Below are 9,246 nucleotides of genomic sequence, written 5' to 3'. Positions count from 1 at the left end.
ATATCTAAAACCAAATAAAAAGAATACAAATTTCATATGCAAAATCCTATCCAAGGTCGTACCAGTCCTCTCTCTCCAAAAACAAAGCCAAATCCCCAAATTAGCAACAAATGTTTAGGATTTAGACTGATTGACTGTAGTCATGCTACTGCTCTTAATAACATGCGAAAAAAAAAAAAAACACGAGTAGCCAAGAAGATAACACGAAGCAACCGTTCTTGCTAAAAATGCTAAACTTTCGGTTGGAAGAAACTAAGAAATGTAGAAGCAAGTAAGGAAGAAATTGTGTGGACTTGCTTTTCAGGTCAATGCAATGCAGGACAAGGGGAGACATAACTGGAGTCACCTACTTTAGCGGAAGATGCTGGGAAATTAATTGCCATGGTGGGGTAGTGTTGATCTGTGGAGGTCAAAAATTAGATGACGTGCTTGTGTTTTATAAAAGTAACTAATCAAATATTAATATTTATCCGACTTTCTGGACAATGATCTACATGGTAGAAATTAACATGAGATTTTTATTTTTTATACTCCTATATATCTTTCCTTCATTCCCTATTACGATTGATCAGTGCGTTAAGTAACTGCCTCGTGAGTCGTGCATGACTAATTCTTTCCTCAAAGCTTCATTGATGTTCCGCTTTCAGTTCATGTATTTGCTTCATTTTCAGCCTCTTTTGTAACCTGTCTTTCTCAGTTTCTCTCCTCTTTTTGCACAGCAATCTGCACATCGGGTCGTTTGGATAGAACTTATTATTAAAAACTGAAAATTGAAAACTGAAAACACTGTAGTAAAATAATTTTTAAATGTATAAATAGTGCTGTGAGATCTATTTTTAATAAAAAAGTGGCTGAAAAGTGAAGTTTGTAGGACCCATAAACAGTACACAGTGCACTGTTCACGATTGAATTGGTCAAAAGTCCCTTAAAAGCTGAATAGCTGAGCAGGAAGAAAAAAAAAAAAAAAAAAAAAAACTGAAACATGAACGCAATAAACGTAAACGTAATAATTTGTATCCAAATGGATAGTTATGGTGGGTTTGGATAGTGAGTTTTGCATCCACGATTTGCTTTTCACGTTTCTGATCTTTTTTTTTTTTTGTCCTACACACGGTTTTCAACAGGGACAAGAGTACTGTTCACCACTGTGCGTAAACAGTAACCGCCCTGTTCACGCATAATGGCACACTACTCATCATTGTTTCAGCCAATTTTTTTTATTAAAAATGGGACCCACGATACTATTTACACATTTAAAATTATTTTGCTACAGTGTTTTCAATTTTCAATTGTACCCAAATGGACCCTTAGTGATAAACCCAACGCGTGATGCAATTAGTGAAAATTACTTTAAAAAATGGATTAAAGTACAGTTTTAGTCCTTAAAATTGGGTTTTTTTTTTCCTCTCATATATATATATATATATATATAAAATTTTTTTTTTTCACAATGGTATTTCATATCCACTTTTTCGCAATTTTTCATTATTTTTGTCCAACCGTCCTAACCGATTCACCTCTCAAAAGTAATTTATAAATTTTAAACCCAATTTTTCTATTCCCCTTCCACTCATTTTGGGGCTCAAGAGTCAATACAATTGTAAAACTTAAGAAAACAATTTTCAGTGAAGTTTTTTTATATTTAAATATTAATTAAATGATATTTATTTAACTTTTTATATTATAATTTTTATTTTAAAATTTATTTTTATTTAGATGCAAAATATGAATTTATTTTTTGCATTTAAATTTTTCTAACATCTCATTTATTTTAACTAGCTTGTAACTCCATGCATATGCATGAATACACTTAAATATACAATAAGATGCATAATATAATTCATATATATATATATATATATATATAGTTTAGATACTATTGATAGTCATTTTTATATTTTGTTAACTCTTTAAAAAAAATTTTAAGGATATTATTAGGTATAAAATGTAAATTGTCCATTTAAAAAAAAAAATTATTGTGAAATAATTTTTTTTCGGATTCATTTATTTTAGACTTTTTGGTTTTTGTACTTAATAAGAGTAACCACATCAGCTCGTTTAAAAGATTCCGTCTATTTTACACAAAAAACCTACTTTTAAAATTTTACACATTCACTTTTACAAAACACTCACATCAGTTCATCTATCATACCACCTCTATTAATTAAATAATCAATTTCCTCACTTTTTTATTATTTCGCTCAACTACCACACATATACGCGCACCTCTGATTCATTTCTCTCATTTCTGTTCATTTCTCTCTCTCTCTCTCCTTCTCTTCATTTCTGATTCTCTCTCTCTCTCTCTCTCTCTCTCTCTCTCTCTCTCTCTCTCTACCTAGATCAACTCTCCCTCGATCAACTCTCTGGTCTGCCCCGATCCGCTCCGATACACTCGCTCCGAGCTCCGATCCACTCCGACACGCTCCACTCTCCCTCTCGATCAACTCTCCGATCTGCCCCGATCAGCTCCGATCCACTCGCTCCGAGCTCCGATCCACTCCGATACACTCCGATCTACTCTCCCTAGCTCCGATCCGAGCTCTGATCTACTCTCCCTAGCTCCGATCCGCTCCGATCCAAGCTCCGACCACTCCGATCCAAACTCCGATCCAGTCAAGTACCGATCAAGCTCCGATCAAGCGCCGATCTGTGTTTATGTATCTATGTTTTTTTTTTTTTGAGCAAGTGTGTCTGTGTTGATTTTCTGTGTGGATGTGTTTGTGTGTGGGTGTGTTTGTGTGCATCTGAGGAAAAAGAAGAGGATGAGGAGTTGAGTTTTAGCTGGGTTGGTTGAGCACGGAAAGGAGAGAGAAAAAAAAGGAGCGAACGGAAATGATAAAATAATGGTATAAACGAGCAACAGTAACCATGTTAATATACACGGTTACTATAGCTTGGAGATGAATTTACAAAATTTTAGACATTTTTAAACCCACTGATGTGGGTGTTTTTTTGCTCAAAATGTGTAAAATTGGTAGTTATGTTTATTTTAGAAACTTTTACATCCACTGATGTGGATGCTCTAACTCACTTGGATGAATATTTATGATGTGGTCTCATATTTGATTCTAAAATTAAGAAATAAAACTCCTTAAAAATAAATAATTTAGGACATATGGCGCAAAATTGAAACTCTAATGTAGAATTCTAATTTGAGTTTCTCTCATCTTCACCTATTATTATTACTAGCTTGTAACCCGTGCAAATGCACGGAAATTTTATATAAATTTTTTTTATAATTTTGTTATTGCATTTTTATAGCATCTCAAAAGTATTTTTCTTTTTTAGATAACATCATCAGAAGTAAATCAAATCATACTTCATCATAGTAACATATATTAACAAACTTTGAATAAGGGAAAAAAATTAAACTTAAGATAGTGGAAAAACAAATACATTTCTTCATAACAACATAAAAATTTAGATTCATAGCTCAAAATAACATTTATAATCCTAAAATAAACCAAAAGTCAAATAATTTAATACCAAACTGGTGTTGAATTTGGTTTTGAGTATTTAGACGTGCGACTTTTCTTAGTTTTCTCTTTTCATATGTAGGCGTGGTTGAAAGATAGATGAGCATTCTTAATTAATTATATATATTTGTAATTTAGTCTTAAGGACATTTGTTTTCAATTAACAAAAATAATCAAATTATATAGATTACATGAGTCCAGAATCATCATACGATACATGTAACAATATATTTCTTACAAATAATATATTTTAAACATATTGTAAGCAACTATAGTGAACTTTAACATCATATGTGATGGAGAAAATATTTTTTTTATCAATTAAAAAAAGCCTAGCTAAAGGAAATGGTAAGAATATCCTTTGATAGAGAAGCATGGCTGTTGTCATTTGCACGTCGTTGATGTTAATACTTCTTCATCCAAAGACATTGATCAAATGAAGCTAAGATAAAACTGCAAATAGTCCAGAAGCTTAATTCATGACAGGAAAAGCTTAGTTCATGGCTGTTGTGCACTTAGATTCTACAAAATCCAGCTTGAAAAAAATAGTCTAAAAGCTTAATTCATGACGGGAAAAGCTTATCAAATCATGCTTTTTATATAAAACAATTGCAACATAAGCATTAAAAAACTATAATTTGAGAAACTCCAGGCAAGATATGCTAAGCATCCTCTATCATTGTCACATGAAAGCAATGGGTCTTTAACATACAGAACTTCTTGATGTGTCTTACTTACATAACATTGCAAATATGTTATGTGTATGTAGATTATGTTGCATTCTTTGCCAAGAACGTAGATTGTGATCAATGGATACTGCATATTAGAAGTTTTTTTTTTTTTTTTTTTTAAATGTATATATGATTTGTTCATATCATTTTTTTAAAAAAAAAAATTTGTAATTCTTAGTGAGGCTAATAAAGCAAGTTTCAAAAAATAGTGTAATATAAAAAATCTATTTAAATAAACTTTGTGCTTCTACTGCTGCTACTTAATAAAACTAAAGCTTGTTCATGGGGTTTTAAACCAGCAAAACATATATTGTTTTTAAAAAATGCAAAGAATTAGAACATATTATAATTTATCAATGCAACTGCTCAACTTGTGAAGTATTAAAAGAACTAACTTGGTTCTACCTATATGCCATGCCTTGAAATTGACAACTTAGAGCATACCTGAAGAGAATTTCTTGACTCCTAGCTCCAAAAATAAAGCAGAAAAGTTCAGCATATTTTTCATTCTGTACACAGTAGCCTACAATATGTTTACCTTATTCCTTTAATTGCAAATATACCCAATGTTGACCTATTAAAAAACCATACAAACAGGAGTTTTGTCACATCTAAACTATGATTTTAGTGAATCAACATGGTAATATGCATATAAACATTTGTTATGAAAGGAAAAATGATCAGAGACTACATTACAAAATCATTCCCAACTACCATATATGCAAGAAGAGGCAATTAAAAAAAAATTACTCATATCGTTTTGTAACTGGATACATATGTTTTGAAGTGAAAAATTCACAGGATTCTTAATGCTCCCAAATTTTGCTAAGGCGCAATCCCAAAAACAGTTCTAGAATACAAAAATTAGAATATATTATATGCATTAAGTTACCTGTCTTGCACGTTCTTAGTGACTTTGCCATAAACAACTGCCAAGTTGGGAATTCCGGTTCCAAATAGACTAAACATCATGTAAGAAGAAAAAGGGGATAAAGGTAAATAAAAATATGGAAGGAAAAGAAAGAGAAAGGGAAAGTAAGCAAACTTGTAGTTTGAAGTTTTAGTCCAAAATGAAGTTTTGTGGTGCAACATTGAAAGGCAAAGAAAAATTCATAAATCATTCATTAAAATACTACTCATTGATACAAATTTATATGCCTACCATTGCTTAGATAAACTGAGGTGAGGGTGAGATGCTTGGACTTGGGATTTAAAACACACAAAGTCATAATTATCAAATAGCTGATACTAAGATGAATACATGTCACTTCGGTAACCTAAACTCATGAGGGATCCCATGCTTGCCACTACCAGTACCTTCAATATAGCAGAGTTGTATATACACCTCCATGTAGCTCCTTGAGTGGTTGTTTTTAATTTCATCAATATGTAACTTACAACTGCAAAAAAGAAAACTAAGAATAATTATTTTTCCTTCATCATACATAAGAAAAATAATTAATTAATGAACAAAAGAAGGTTTGCGTTGACCTGAAAACAAATGTGGACAACATAAACTCACTTATGTGAAGAACTAAAGTTTTATGATTACAAATGGGGTTGACAATTTTCATCTTAATTGGATTGAAGTTCAAGCTTGACAAAAGTTTATGATAGCAGGAGGAAAATTTACTAAACAATTTCATAACATAAAAACCATTAAATGAGCCTTCTGAGTTTTATTTATAAGAAAAGAGTAAATAGTTCCTAGGTTAAGTCATAAACTGTTTAATGTTTTGTTCAGTTTAAATGATTTTAAATACTGAAGTGAATATAATTCCAATAATATTATAGAGATATAAGAATTCCAATAACATTCTTAAAAAGATAACTAATTTGAAATTTTGAACCACAATAGTATCAGTGTTCAATCATTACCAATTAAAACTATAAGCTTTAGCAATTTTGAATTGGAATATATAGATTAAATAGTGTCACTATGAAAAAGAATAAAACTAAAATTGAATATGCAATAACTACTAATTAAGATTAAAACAAAAGCACCAAAGAAACTTGAAGGTATAAAGAGTTCTATAGCCTAAAAGATTAAGGCAGGAAAAATGATAGTAAACTCTATACTCTAATGCAACTAAGATAGAAATATTAAAGATAAATCAAATCAACCTCTCATGATGAAAAAATATAACAGCACAGGGAAACATCAAGTAAACTTGTACCTAGCATACCTAACTTCAAATTTTTTAAATATTAAAAAAACCTTGACTGATAGCAGTGCCAAGGTTATTTTGGTGGATGTCGGCCTGAATGTGCTGGTATGACAATGGTGGTGATCCCTCTCTCTCTCTCTCTCTCTCTCTGCCTTAAAAATATAGCAAGCCCAAAAAAAAAAAAAAGAAATTGAAAAATATGAACGCAAAGGAACAAAACCTAGAAACTGAAAATTCCTAATAACAATTCAGTTACAATTTGATGCGAAACCCAAAAATAGATTCCTAATAACAATTCAAATAGAATTTGATCTTCTAGATTGTTTCCCTGATTTCAACGAAATCCCTAAATTGACAGAAAACATAATTGAAGACAAAAGGATAAGAGATTAGTTGAAAATTACCGAGAAAGAACGGTCTGATATCGAGAGTTCCTGGGAAAGGCTTTTTCATCCTTATGCTGAAGGCCGCTTCATCTTCCTTCCTCCTTATTTCGGAAAAAAATAGAATGAAAAACGTCTCTGAATTCTGATATTAGATTTAGTGGAAACAAAGAGAAAAGAATTTGAGAGACGTCATCTGTTCTGCCTCTTCCTCTGTTTCTTTCTCCGTGTCCAGGCCTGATCCTCTCTCTATTTCAACACCTCTCTCTTTCTCTGCTTCGTTCTCCATGTTCTCATCCCCTCTCCCTATTTTATCCCCTCTCTAATTTTAGCCGGTTAATTGTTTTATTTATAATGAGAGGGCTTTTAAACGGTGTTTTAGCATTATGAAACAATATAGTTGATCGCTTTTTATTTAATACGTGGCAAGGTTTAAAAAGCTAAGCATTGTAACGTACGACTATTTTTTTAAAAACTGTATACGTGTCTGAATTTTAAATAGGCAGTTATCTTATTTGTCAACACGCCCTTAAATGTAGGAATCAACTTTCTCTTAGCTTCGTCTATTATATATATATAGATTATTATTATTATTATTATTATTATTATTGATGATAATATGGTTAATCCACTAATTCATTTTGTGTCATAATCAATCTTAAGTAAAATTTTATCAAATTTTAGATTAGCAAATTTTCTTTCTACATAAACATAACATGCTTTGTCAATAAAATTTTGTGGACAATACATGTATTTAAAAATGAATCTAATCTTTTATATAATCAAGAATTCCTATATTACATGTTTGAACTTCATTGTAATTATTGTTTTTTGTTCATTTGCAAAATATTCATCTAATTTTATGACATTGCTTGCAACAAAACTTATCAAGAGATATTCTTCAATGAGATTGTAGTAATTTTTCTATTTTTTTTAAAAAAAGTTATTCATATTCATGTTGCAAACTACTCTCCTAAAGTTTGGAGGTATTAGATTTTACATTCTGAAATTTCAGAATTTGAAATTTACCTCTTAAAATTTTGTTATGTTTGCATTAGTAGCCCCTCCATTCATATTTTCTGTTAAATGCCCCATCCCATAAATTTATTACGCATATTTAGTTCTTCTAATAAAATGACGAGATCATTTTTATTATACCATGTCATTTGAAATTATTTAATAATTTAAATTTTTTAGGCTACAAAAATAATGGGAGCATAATTTTATGGGACAAATTAAGCAGGTGTGGCAAGTTTACATAGTACTTAACAAAAGATATGGATGGATAGGCGCCAACTGATGCAAACATAACAGAGTTTCAAGAGGTAAAATTTAAATTCTGAAATTTCAGGGTGTAGAATCCAAACACCCCAAAATTTAGGGGTGTAGTTTTGCAAATTTAGCCTTAAAGATTAGTATATAAACAACATAAATCATTCCTAATCACCCAATTCAGCCACATCCAAACAAAGGCCAAAGAGGTGGTTAAGGGGGGGGGGGGGGGAGAGAGAGAGACACACACACACACACACACACACACACATACAAAGCAATTTATAAAAATTAAACCCAATTTTACTATTCCCCTTCCACTCATTTTGATTTTGGGCACAATACAATTGTAAAAATTGAGACAACAATTTTAAGCGGAGTTTTTTTATATATAATATCTATTGTCTCAAATTGCTTTAAAAAATGTGTTGTATTATTATTTGTGTAGTATAACTTACTTCACCCTCCCTTAAAAGTTACCATAACTTTTGAGTGGAGATTGTGGTGTGCCTTTGTGTTAGAGTATTTGTGTGAGTTTGTTTCTCAAAAAAAAAAAAAAAAACAGTTAAGTAATATTTATGTAACATTTTATATTATAATTTTTATTTAACATGCATTTTTTTATTTAGATGCAAATTATTAACTAATTTTTTGTATTTAAATTTTGCTAACATATCCTTTTTAACGATAATATGGTAAATCCATTAAATTTTCATGTGTCGTGATCAATCTTAAGTAAGATTTTATCAATTTTAATTTTGAAAATTTCCTTCCTATAGAAACAATCATAACAAGTGTTGTCGATAAAATTTTGTTGGCAATACATGTATTTGAAAAAGAATGAAGTCTTTTTATATTATACCATGTCATTTAAAATTTTTTAATAATTAAAATTTTTTAGGCTTCAAAAATGATGGGGGTTATCATTTTATTGGACAAACTACATACGCTTGACAAGTTTATATGACACTTAACAAAAAACATGGATGGAAGGGTAGCTAATGCAAACGGAATAGAGTTTCAAGAGGTAAAATCCAAATTCTGAAATTCAGGGTGTAGAATCCAAATACCTCCAAAATTTAGGGGTGTAGTTTGCAATTTAGCTTTAAAGATTAGTATATTAACAACATAAATCATTCCTAATCACCCGATTCTGCCACATCGAAACAAAGGCCAAAGAGGTGTTTTGAGAGAGAGAGAGAGAGGAGGTTCC

The sequence above is a fragment of the Castanea sativa genome, chromosome 6 (assembly GCF_040712315.1).
Source record: "Castanea sativa cultivar Marrone di Chiusa Pesio chromosome 6, ASM4071231v1".
Taxonomy (NCBI): domain Eukaryota; kingdom Viridiplantae; phylum Streptophyta; class Magnoliopsida; order Fagales; family Fagaceae; genus Castanea; species Castanea sativa.
The sequence above is the reverse complement of the archived record's forward strand: the minus strand, read 5'-3'. Positions refer to the sequence as shown.